The sequence below is a fragment of the Trichosurus vulpecula genome, chromosome 2 (genome assembly GCF_011100635.1).
Source record: "Trichosurus vulpecula isolate mTriVul1 chromosome 2, mTriVul1.pri, whole genome shotgun sequence".
Taxonomy (NCBI): Eukaryota; Metazoa; Chordata; class Mammalia; order Diprotodontia; family Phalangeridae; genus Trichosurus; species Trichosurus vulpecula.
Window position 1 is genome coordinate 194,644,991 of NC_050574.1, and position 11,060 is coordinate 194,656,050.

Consider the following 11,060-nt stretch of genomic DNA (forward strand, 5'->3'; position numbering starts at 1 on the left):
TAGGTAGAGTCATCTTCATCTGTTCAAATGAGGCCTCAGATACTTGCTAGCTGTGTGACCCTGAGCAAGACACTTAACTTTGTTTGCCTCAGTTTGCTCATCTGTAAAATGAACTAGAGAAAGAAATGGCAAACCACTCCCATATCTTTGCCAAGAAAACCCCAGATGGGGTCACGAAGAGTCAGAGATGACTGAACAACATAGAGAAATTTGCCATAGTAGGCACTTAATAAATTGATGAATTGATTTGCCTGAGTTTACAGAGATAGTCAATTTCTGTGCGTGGATTTTAATACCTTCCTCCCTTGTAGAAAATTCCAGATCCATATCTTAGAGGTTATCCAATTCATCCCTTTGCCCTCGGGCTAGACCACAAAACCACCATTCCCAGACAGTTGAAAAATCTCTCCTATTTAAAAAAAACACGACAAAACTCTTCAGAGAAGAGGATTCCACAACACTCCTTGGAGCAGGAAGCTATGTGGTCAGCTGTTGTGGTGGCTGTTTATGGTATCATCATATTTCTTGTCTGGGTCCTGGGGAAAATACCATTTCTCCAGGGAAAGGAAATTAGAATGGTCGTTTTCTAAACAGAAAAAATGTTTCATCCTTAAGAGCCACACATGCACATCAATAAGATATTCTTAAAATAAAAAGAAAGCCAAATATTGTGACTATGAAAACAACCTCTAAAACAGAATACAACTTTGGGACCAATGTCACCTAACTTCCCCTTGCTAGTAACTAGAAGGCTACCTTCATAATGGTGGGGGTGGGGGAGGCAGAGGGCTGGTTATTTTTGTTCTGACGCTGCTGAGTAACATTTTAATTTCATGGTGGAAAAAGTCAGTGCATTAAAGAATCATTGGATTGTGAGTGGAGCATATCCACTGGTTTTGGCTCACTGAGTTGCCTACAGGGTTGACATGGGTTGATATGCTCTTGAAATCACACTTCAATTTTAGTTGCTCCATTGCCTGGCCTGACACTCAAAACCTTCCACATGTTGGCCTCTGCTTTTCTCTCATATCTTATTTCCTTACACAAACCTTGCTTTCATTCCAGCCATATTAGTCTCACTGGATTTCACAAGACTTTTAAATTTCCCCTATTAAAAACCAATGCTACTTATTTTTGTTTGTTAGTTTTGGTGGAGTAGTGGACAAAACTTCCAAGTGGAGTTGAGAAGACATGAATTCATATTTTTGTCTCTGACACTTGCTACCCTCTCAGACTCAGTTTCCTCATTTCTAAAATGAATAGGTTGGGCTTGATGGCTTCAAAGGTCCTTTATAGATTTATATCTACACTCTTAAGATTTTATCAGTGTGAAGAATTCCCAGGGAAAATCCCTCCACTGATACAGATGAATAATTCACCTGTAATGTATAGTCTTAGGGAGTCATAAGGAGCCCTGAGAGGTTAATCAAGTTAACTGGGTTCACACAGGTAGTATGTGCCAGATACAGAGCTTAAACCCAGGCCTGCCTGACTCCAAGGCCAGGCCTCTATCTACTTTACCACACTATTTCTTTCTATAGCTAATAAATATTTTCAATTTGAAATGATCCAGGAAATAAGGTCTTTATGCTGTGGCATTAACTCTTCTGCATTAGCGGAATATCACAATAACATAGCATAATATTAATTCAAATTTCTGTACTACTTTACAGTTTGAAAGCACTTTCTTTACAATGAGCCAGTGAGGTGGGTTATTATGATCCCCACCTTATATGTGAAGAAATTGAAGATCAGAAAGGTGGTGGTACTTGCTCAGCTAGTGTGCAACAGAACTGAGGCTTGAGCCCAGCTCTTCCAGATAAAATCCAGGGCTCACCTCACTACATCAGACAGTTTTCCACTGCATAACATCCATTTCCATATAAATATCTTTAGATCTTAATCCCCACATTTGTATCCCTAGAGCTCATTCTCACATGTTATGGCTACTGAAGAAGTAAAGTGGATAAGAAAACTCAGGTCTTTCTAACTCATAATTTCACTGATAGAACACAAAACCATATTTCTCACTGTATTATGAAAATTATGGCTCTAAGGGTGGGTGGTATTTCCTGACCTTTTTTGTGTTATGAATTTCTTTGGCAGTTTGCTGAGGCCTATGGATCCCTTCACACAATACCTTAAATGCCAAAAATAAAATCTATTGGACTACAAAGGAAACTAATTATTACTGAAATACAGTTATCAAATTATTTTTTAATCAAGTTCATAGACTCCAGGATAAAAATCCCTGTCTTTAGAGGCTTTAAGATAAGTGGAATGAAACAGTCCTAGTGGTATTATCTGAGGTTATATGTTTTGTGTAGCTGAAGAAACAAATCAATTTCCCTGCACATTAGGGACATTAGAACCAAAATAACTCAAAGTTCATTTCTTCTTGAACACAGCTGAAAGGAATAGCTTCAAAAGTGGATGTTTAGTTGGTAAAAATGTGTCCCAAGTTAAGTTAATGCAGGTTGTAAACAGTTGCATAGCCTTGGATCAAAGTGAATTGTGGCTTCTTAGTTAAAGAGGGTGGAAACAGTGGGAACCATAAAATTTCTTCTCAGGAGGAAATAGGCCAAGTTTTATTTCTAGGGCTCAGACTCGTCTAGTTTTAAACATATGGGAAAATGCTACTTCATTAGTGAAATTTTATTAGCAGCATAGTTCTCCTTTCCTTCTCTAATTTTATCCCATTACCCCTAGCAATATCTCTCACTGTACTGTGTAAAACAATTCTTCACCCTCTTTGGAATTTACATCCTTCAAATATTTTTAGACGCATGTCTTCCATTAGCTGTCACTTAACCAAACCACACATAGTTAGTTCCTTTAATCTTTTCCCATAAATCACTCTGCTCCATTCCCTTCATTTGTCCGGGTTGGTCTTTTCAGAAGTCCCTCCAATCTGTCAATGCCTTTGTGGCACGGAAGTACCCTGTGTTAAACAAAAGCCAGTGCTACATGTGGCTTCAGAATAGGAAAGATCTTGGCTGTTGAGTATGATGAGAAAGTCTCGATCTGGCTTTTCATTAGGAAAAGGAGAAAAATGTTGCAGGGGGTCATGGCTCTCAAATCACATGTTATTTCCCATCAAACTACTCACTTGTCAGACACAGTTTCTCCTAGGACTCCTATAGAAATACCGTTTTCTTTGAAAATGAAGGCACTGTGGAATACCATATATGGGTAGGAATTTGGCAATGCCTTTTGCAATGACCAATGAAAATGACATGCAGTCCCTCTTTCATTTGTCAGACCAAAAAAACCCACCAATTTTTTAGTTATTCTCTTCACCAGCCATCATTTTGCATGTAGCCATAGTTCTTTGTAAATTTTGTTTCTTAATGGGATTTTTCTTCAGAGGCAGACATAGACAGCTAATTTCACACAGCAGGCAGATGTTTCAAGGGTAAAGTGCTAGTTGACTAATTTTCTTCAAACCTTAGATAGCTACGTCCTTCTATTTAATGCATAACCTGTAAGATAAATTAACCCTGGGACATCATTCAGTTGGCAAACTCAGCTCTAGTGCAAAGATGGCAGTAAAGATTGGATTTTTGGGAGGCAGGAAGAGAATAGAGTCTGGACCTGTGATTTCATCAGCATAGAGAATTCCATTCTTAAGGGGACTATAAATAGATTTTAGGGGATCCAGGAATTTGGATGGGAAAAAATACATCTTCCTCTCAATATAATTAGTTTCCTCATAGGCTGTACCAGAATGCCAAAGGAGTCAATTACACAAAAACGCGAAGAATCTCTGTTTCAATAGAATTGCCTGAAGCATGGAAGGGTTGAGTGACTTGCTGATGTTCACATATTTAACATCTGTCAGATTCAAGACCTCAGTCCTGGTCTTCTAGACTCCAAGGCCAATCATTTATCCTCTATACCACACTGTTGCTTGTCATTATTTAGAAGCAATATTCTCCTTTTGCAGTTTTCTTTCCAAGTATTTACATTAGTGCATTGCTGTAAGACAAGCCAAGAATCAATAAAGGAGATTGTTCAATCAAATAACAAAGCATCATTTATCAAGGCTTGCTAAACACTAGAAAATCAATATTTTATGTGGGTTACATAAATATATGAAATATAAAATCAGTATTTTAGATCTGGACCCCCAGAAGATGCTACAACCTTGGCCATTCTTTCCAGTATTAGCTACACCTTTCGTGCCTCCTCTTCTTCGTTTGTGCTGGATGGGGATCTGGCTGTATTCTACTTGTTCCCCATTGCCACTCCCAGGTCCTACCTCTGAAGTGATCACTAATAACTTATACACCTTTGAAGTTCACTCTATCTATCTATTATCCAATACAGATTAGAATATACCCGAAAATACAAGAGTGAATGAATTCTTCAGTTGGGAGCTCAAACCAAGAAAGATATCTCAGGATCTCAGGTAAGGAGGTTCATTGTAGCAGTCTCTATGGAGGCAAGCTGGCCAATCAGGGACATATTGAGGATCCAGTTTCCCCTACATGTCTACTGCTTCTTTCTCCAAACGTCTCTTCTGAGGAGTTCCTGGAACCACGTATGTCTCTCTCCTCAAAGGCTCTGGCACTAACTCCATCAGTTCTTTCTACATGCAGGCAGCATAGAGTCACACTGAGAATTCTCTCCATTAATCCAGAATCACATCTCCCTCTGCCCATCTAGTAGCACACAAAACACCCCAGGCTTGGGTGGAAGCGTAGTTTACCGTTAGGAGATGGTCTTAGTTTCAAGGAGAAGCTCGGAGTCACTAAAAGCCCAGCATAATTTCTAAATGTAAGCCAGTCAGATGTCCTCCCGTTGAATTCTGGGCACAGTGCATTGTCTCTCTGCGGTGTCTGCCCGAATTGGCTTACTGTCTATTGACTATAAAAAGAGATTTTGACTCAATAGAGCAAAATGTCCTCTTAAGACTTTCCTCCATCAAGGTGTCTCTCGTGAACATGTCAAAATTATACACCAGGGCTGTCCAAAATGTAGCCCTTGGGCTGCGGCCCACAGCAAGATTTATGCAGCCCGCCTACAAGCATAGAAACTTACATAAATGCTTTAGTAAATGAAGCCAAGCTACTGCAGAGCTCTCACTAAAATGGCAGATCAAAATATATTGTCTATTGTTTCAATAAAAACCTAAGGTTGGACAGCCCTGTTATACACGATTCCTTGAAAGATAAAACAATACAGCTAATTTAGTTTCATGATGACCCTCTATTAATATAAAGGGAGGTATAAAACAGAGAATCATACACTCCATTCACCAAAAGTCTTTGTCACTTTCATCAAGGATATCCAGGGTTAGAGAATGAAAAAGGGGTCTCCTATAGTTGTTGAAGTCCTCCAGATTCTCCTATTAGTAGATGACATTATGCCAATTGCATCAAGCCTAGAACACTACAGAATTTCCTAAATGAGATCCATTGTACAGACCATGATATTCAATTAAATGGATGGCTGGTCCCTATTTCTTGAGCAGACATTGTGGATATGTACATCTCCCCTTTATCCCTATTAAAATTTATATTGTCAGATTTGACTGAATGGCACAGACTTTTAGAATCATAAGAGAGAGACCTCTCTTACTTACCTACTGAAATCTGAGCAGGCTCCCCAGATGCCATCATATTAATGGTGCTAATGAAGTAGAAGGAGAAGAAGAAAGCCTGGGCACTCTTTTCAACTCCTCCTGCTTCTAGGTGCTTCCTTTACTTCTTTCCCATGAGTCTCCTCTTTCCTTCCTCTATAGCCTTCCCTTTACTTTCTGATAATAAGGAGAAGGGAGAACAGGTAAATTGTCATGACTCAATGGCCTAAATATTTCAAAAATGAGCATTTTTTTTTCAAAATAGTGGCTTCCAAAGGGTTCTGAAGGAATTATAATTGTCAGTCCCCAAACAGAAGGTCTCCTAGCTGGTTTTGCATCCCTTGAGAATTTCCTGTTGTAATTTCCCAGAGGAATCATAATTTTGAACAAGTAAATTTAGGAAAAAAATGTTGACCTCCTTTATAATGCTGTACTGTTTCTGTTCCAAAGATTATGTCCCTGGGAGCATAGTCTTTCCCTTATACCTTTCTACTCATATTGCTTCCCAAACTGAGTCCCCTTCAGTAAAGTCCATAGATATTCACCCACTTTGTGATAATGTGTGAAGACTACAGGATATTAAACAATATAAAGCAAGATATCAGGAAACAGGATGGTACATTTGAATGAGAGCTGGTCTGCAAGCAATTTAAAATCCTTGTTCTTTAATTGCCTTTTCTTTAAATAAGTAGGTTGGACTAGATCACTTTTAATGTCCCTTCTGGATCTAAATCTATGATACTACAGATGCACTCGGTCCCCCATAAAAAAGTTTTGCTTCATCCAAACTGGTGTATTAATTTTCCCTGAAATTGGCCATGCATATTTGCCTTGCAAACCTTTGCTCACACCATTCTCCCAGGCTGTAAAAACTTTCTCTTCCTCCTTGTTGATATAAATCTTATCTGTCCTACAAAGTTTAGCTCAGGTCCCACCTTCTCACTGAACTTGGCACCAGACTTCAGTAATCTCACTTTTCTCTGAACATCTCTTACAGCACTCTTAGAGGATGCTACCTCATGATATCTATCTTTTTATATCCATGTCCTGATTCCCAGAAAAAGTTGAAAGATCTTTGAGATCAAAGACTATGACTTATCCCAAGAAGTGACTCGCCTAAATTAGAAGTTCAATAAATGTTGTTCTGCCAGTTGATTACTCTTGGTTGATACCCATATGATGCCAACATGCATTAGTCAAGGCACTCATCATTCCAGAGCTCTGGAGGCCTTGAGGGAATGGGATCAAAGACAGGTAATTGTTGAGAGGCGCTGAGGTATAGTAGAAAGAACTCTGGATTGGGATTTGGGGGTCTTTTCTGAGTTTCAGTCTTAGCTCTGCCACTAACTAGAATACATGACCTTGAGCAAGCTGTGTCGTCTATATAGGCTTCTGCTTCCTCGTAAATGCTGGGGGTTAGTGTGGTTGGTCCAAGAATCCTCCAGCTCTACAGTTTTCTCTATGATGCTGCGTTGATGCTGGGAAAGTAAGAAGGGTCTAGGATATGGAACACAACCAGTGAGTGCAAGCCAGCTGATGGGATATTTCTTCAGGGGCTCCTCTGTTAACCAGAACATGACTTCTGGTGGGTCTGAGTCACAGCCAATTTACTTTCATCTGCGTAGTTATCCTTCCCTAAAGCAGTGAGATAAAGTGTGTCAAAACTATTTTCCATCATAGAGGAACAAAAGCCAGTGTGGCAAAGGGGAAAGAACACTCCATTTAAAATAAAAAGATCTGGGTTTGAATCGAGGCTTGGCCATTTACTTGCTGTCTATGTGAACTCAGGCCAGTTATTTGAACTCTCTCTGGGCCTTAATTTCGTTATCTGTAAACGGAGAACTAGATGACATTTTAATTCCCTTTCTGTTCTAAATAATGGGAAAAACATATAAAGGAGGTGGGGGGAGGGAGTGCGGAAAGCATGAATTCGTTTGATTGATCTTTTAACATACTTAAATATGTGCCACAAATATTTCTCTTAGTGCCAAATTTTCAGATAATAAAAAATTTAAAACTGATATATTTTCCATTAATTTTTTTTATTTTGTTGTTCAGGCATTTTCAGTTGTGACTCCATTTGGGGTTTTCTTGGCAGAGGTATTGGAATGGTATATCATTTCCTTCTCCAGCTCAATTTACAGATGAAGAAATGGAGGCAAAGAGGCTTAAGTGACTTGCCCACAGCCACACTGCTAGTAAGTGTCTAAGGCCACATTTGAATTCAGGAAGATGAGTCTTTCTGATTCCAGGCCCAGCACTCTATCCACTGTGCCACCTAGCTACCCTTTTCTATTATACTGTGCCATAGTCTGATTAGCATTTGAGTTACATCAGTCAGGAAACCAAGCATCTATTTTTGGCTCTGCTATTAACTGTCTCGTGGTCAAGTCAGGGCTTCAGTATGACTATCTGTAAAATCAAAGAGGCTGAACCTATGCTCTTTACAATTTCATCTAGTTATACAACTCAGTGATTCTGCGATATTAACTGAGAGCATATTATTTCCTATTATAGATCTTTATTCATATGGATCAGTAAAACCTGCAGACACAATGATTAGAAATCAAGAATGCCATATAAATAAATTGGATCTCAGTAGCACTTCAAAAGTCTGAGAACAACTTGGCTTTTCAAAGTTGATGAAAAGGAGGAATTTGTTTCCTAACATTTCAAAAAGATTCAATACAAGAACATATAAAGAAGAGGGACCCACCCACTGCTCACATAAGGACAAAAGGAAAATTAAGTGGTCACTTTCAGTGCTGGCATTTTTTTTTTAAACATCATGAGTGGAGTCTGTGAGACTGGAAATGAAAGAAAGAGGCCAGCAGCGGGAAACAGAATACTCAGAGAGTGCCCATTTTATACAGGGAACTATACTAGGCACTGTTAAGGAATTCAAAAGAAAAAGGAATACACAGTTCTTGCCCTTGATAAAACCTAGAAGAAAACTGGAGCTTAAATTAATTTCCTAAAATAGAATCAATGAGGTTTTCTGGGCTTTGGTTTAATGTTCATTTGGATGGAGTCAATGGTTGCTGGTCATGGGCTATAACTGGTAACTGAGTAACTATAGAACCCAAGTCCATAGATTGGTTGTGTCTATGGCCAACTAGCATCTTGTTATAAATAGGGTCAAGCTTGCAGGTTCAATCCCAGTATGGCTTGTGTTATGCCCTTCAATCCTTTCCTTCAGCTACTTTGGGCAAAGACTCAGACAAAGAAGACATCCAAGAGACAGTAAGGGTCTTGCCTCAGGGATCCAGGGAGCCTGCAGTCTGCTTCCAGGACACTCGCCAATACAACTCAGAGGATGATTGGGGTGAGAAAGACAGCAGCACTGTGGGAGTGGCAAGCAGGCAGGATTCTTTAAGAGTAGAACAATGTAGTCAGAGTAGGGCCATGTGGCCTTGCACCCAGATGCCCAGCTTATGTCCCCAAACTGCTCAGGAACTCACTTTGTGGAACTTGGCTTTTGTGCTCAGTCATTCACTGAATTTCCCCTCTGCCCCACCCCATCATTTCCAGTTCCTTAATCTGTTTATCCTCAATCCTAATCTTTCACAATGATGATTTTCTTTGTCAGACTCCATACTAGCTTGAGTCTTGCCTCTGACAGCACAGTGTTGTCAAGAGCATCCCTTGAAGTTCTGACTCAATTTGGTCTTGGATCTTGTTTCTGAATCACCCAACATATACCCCAAAGGTACAACTAATCTACAATTGTCTTAACGCTTATGTCTTCTGCCCTCCCCCTGCAGTGGCAGAACTACAGTAATTGCAGTAGAACAATTATGGTGGAAACTACAATAGGTCACCATGGAAGGACTCAGTCCTTAGAAGGAATAATCCAGAGTCTTTGACTTGGAGTCAAGAATAACTAGAATTTAGTCCTGGTCCAGTTATTTCTACCTCTGTGACCTCAAGGAAGTCCCTTAACTTTTCTCAGCCTGATAAACATTGTTGAGTCATTTTCCAGTTGTGCCCAACTTTTCATGACTCCATTTGGGATTTTCTTGGCAAAGATACTGGAGTGGTTTGCCATTTCCTTCTCCAGCTCATTTTACAGGTGAGGAAACAGAGGCAAAGAGAGTTAAGTGACTTGCCCAGGGTCATGTGTCTAGTAAGCATCTGAGGCAGGATTTGAACTCATGAAGATGAATCTTCCTGATTCCACTACACCACCTAAATAGGAATAATAATAATAATTATATCTGTTATTTATATAGCGCTTTAAAGTTTTGGAAACACTCTACATATATGACTTCATTTGTACTTCAAAACAACCCTGTGAACTATGTACTACAAATGATATGATCCTCATTTTACGGATGAAAAATTAAGCTTTAGGAAAGTTTAATGACTTGCTCAGGGGTTATACAGTTGATGAACAGAATCAGAGTCTGGATTCAAACCCAAGTTTTCCCAACCCCAAGTTCAATGCTCTATCCTTTCCACCAAACTAACAATGCTTGTACTACCTCACGTTTTTCATAGGGTTTATAAAATTTGGAGCCAGAAGGGACCTTTGAACTCAGTGAGATCAATTTCACTATCAATTCCCCTCTCTCCCAACCGCAAAACACATTGATTTATGCTGTTTCACTTTTCTTAACTGAATCATTAATTAATCTTCTCTCCCTCTGTCTTCTACATTGTCTTAAAGCCATCTATACTTCTTGTGGTTTTTACAGATGAAAAACTGAGATGGTGGTGAAAAGCAAATGAGATAAAGCCTTTTTGTAAACTGTAAAACACCATATAAAACGGAACCATTATTACCAAGCAGGAGCATGCCCCAGTGGCTAGGTGCTACACATGGAGTCAAAAAGACCTGGGCTCAAATCTCCCTTCAGATGCTTATTAGCTATAACCATGGCTGAGTTTCTAAGCCTTGGGCAACTTTAAAATTTTTTTGAATTTTTTTTTACATCACTTTTTTCCCCTCCTTCTCCCAGGCAGCTTTCTAAAACTAAATTCTAGACAGGTTGTCATCTTGTTTAGAGGGCTAAATCACAGTCCTGTGATGTTCTTTGATGTACTGATGATACTACTCCACGGTTCAGGACTGAGCCCTTAACTTCAAACAGCTGTTTTGCGAATTTCTGCTCCCATTCATAAGGAAAATGGGAGAAAGAAGGTAGATGGGTCAGGGAAACTCAAGGACAGAATCATCAATTCAGAGGTGGAAGAGACCTTTGAAGTCATCTATTTCATCCCCCTCATTTTATAGATGAGGCCAAAGGGGCCCAAAGAGGCTAAAGGTTAGTGAAACTCTAAGGCAAGATTTGAATCTGGGTTGTTCTAGTAGTCTAGCAATTTATCCCTTACTCTTCCAGGGTCAAGAATGTCTTCTTCATAAATGAAAGAAAATATTATTATTATTTTGAGAAAGCTCACACCCAGAAAAGTTAAATGATCTCCTTGCCTTCAATGATCTCCCATTGCCTATAAGTCACAGGCCAACAGTAAC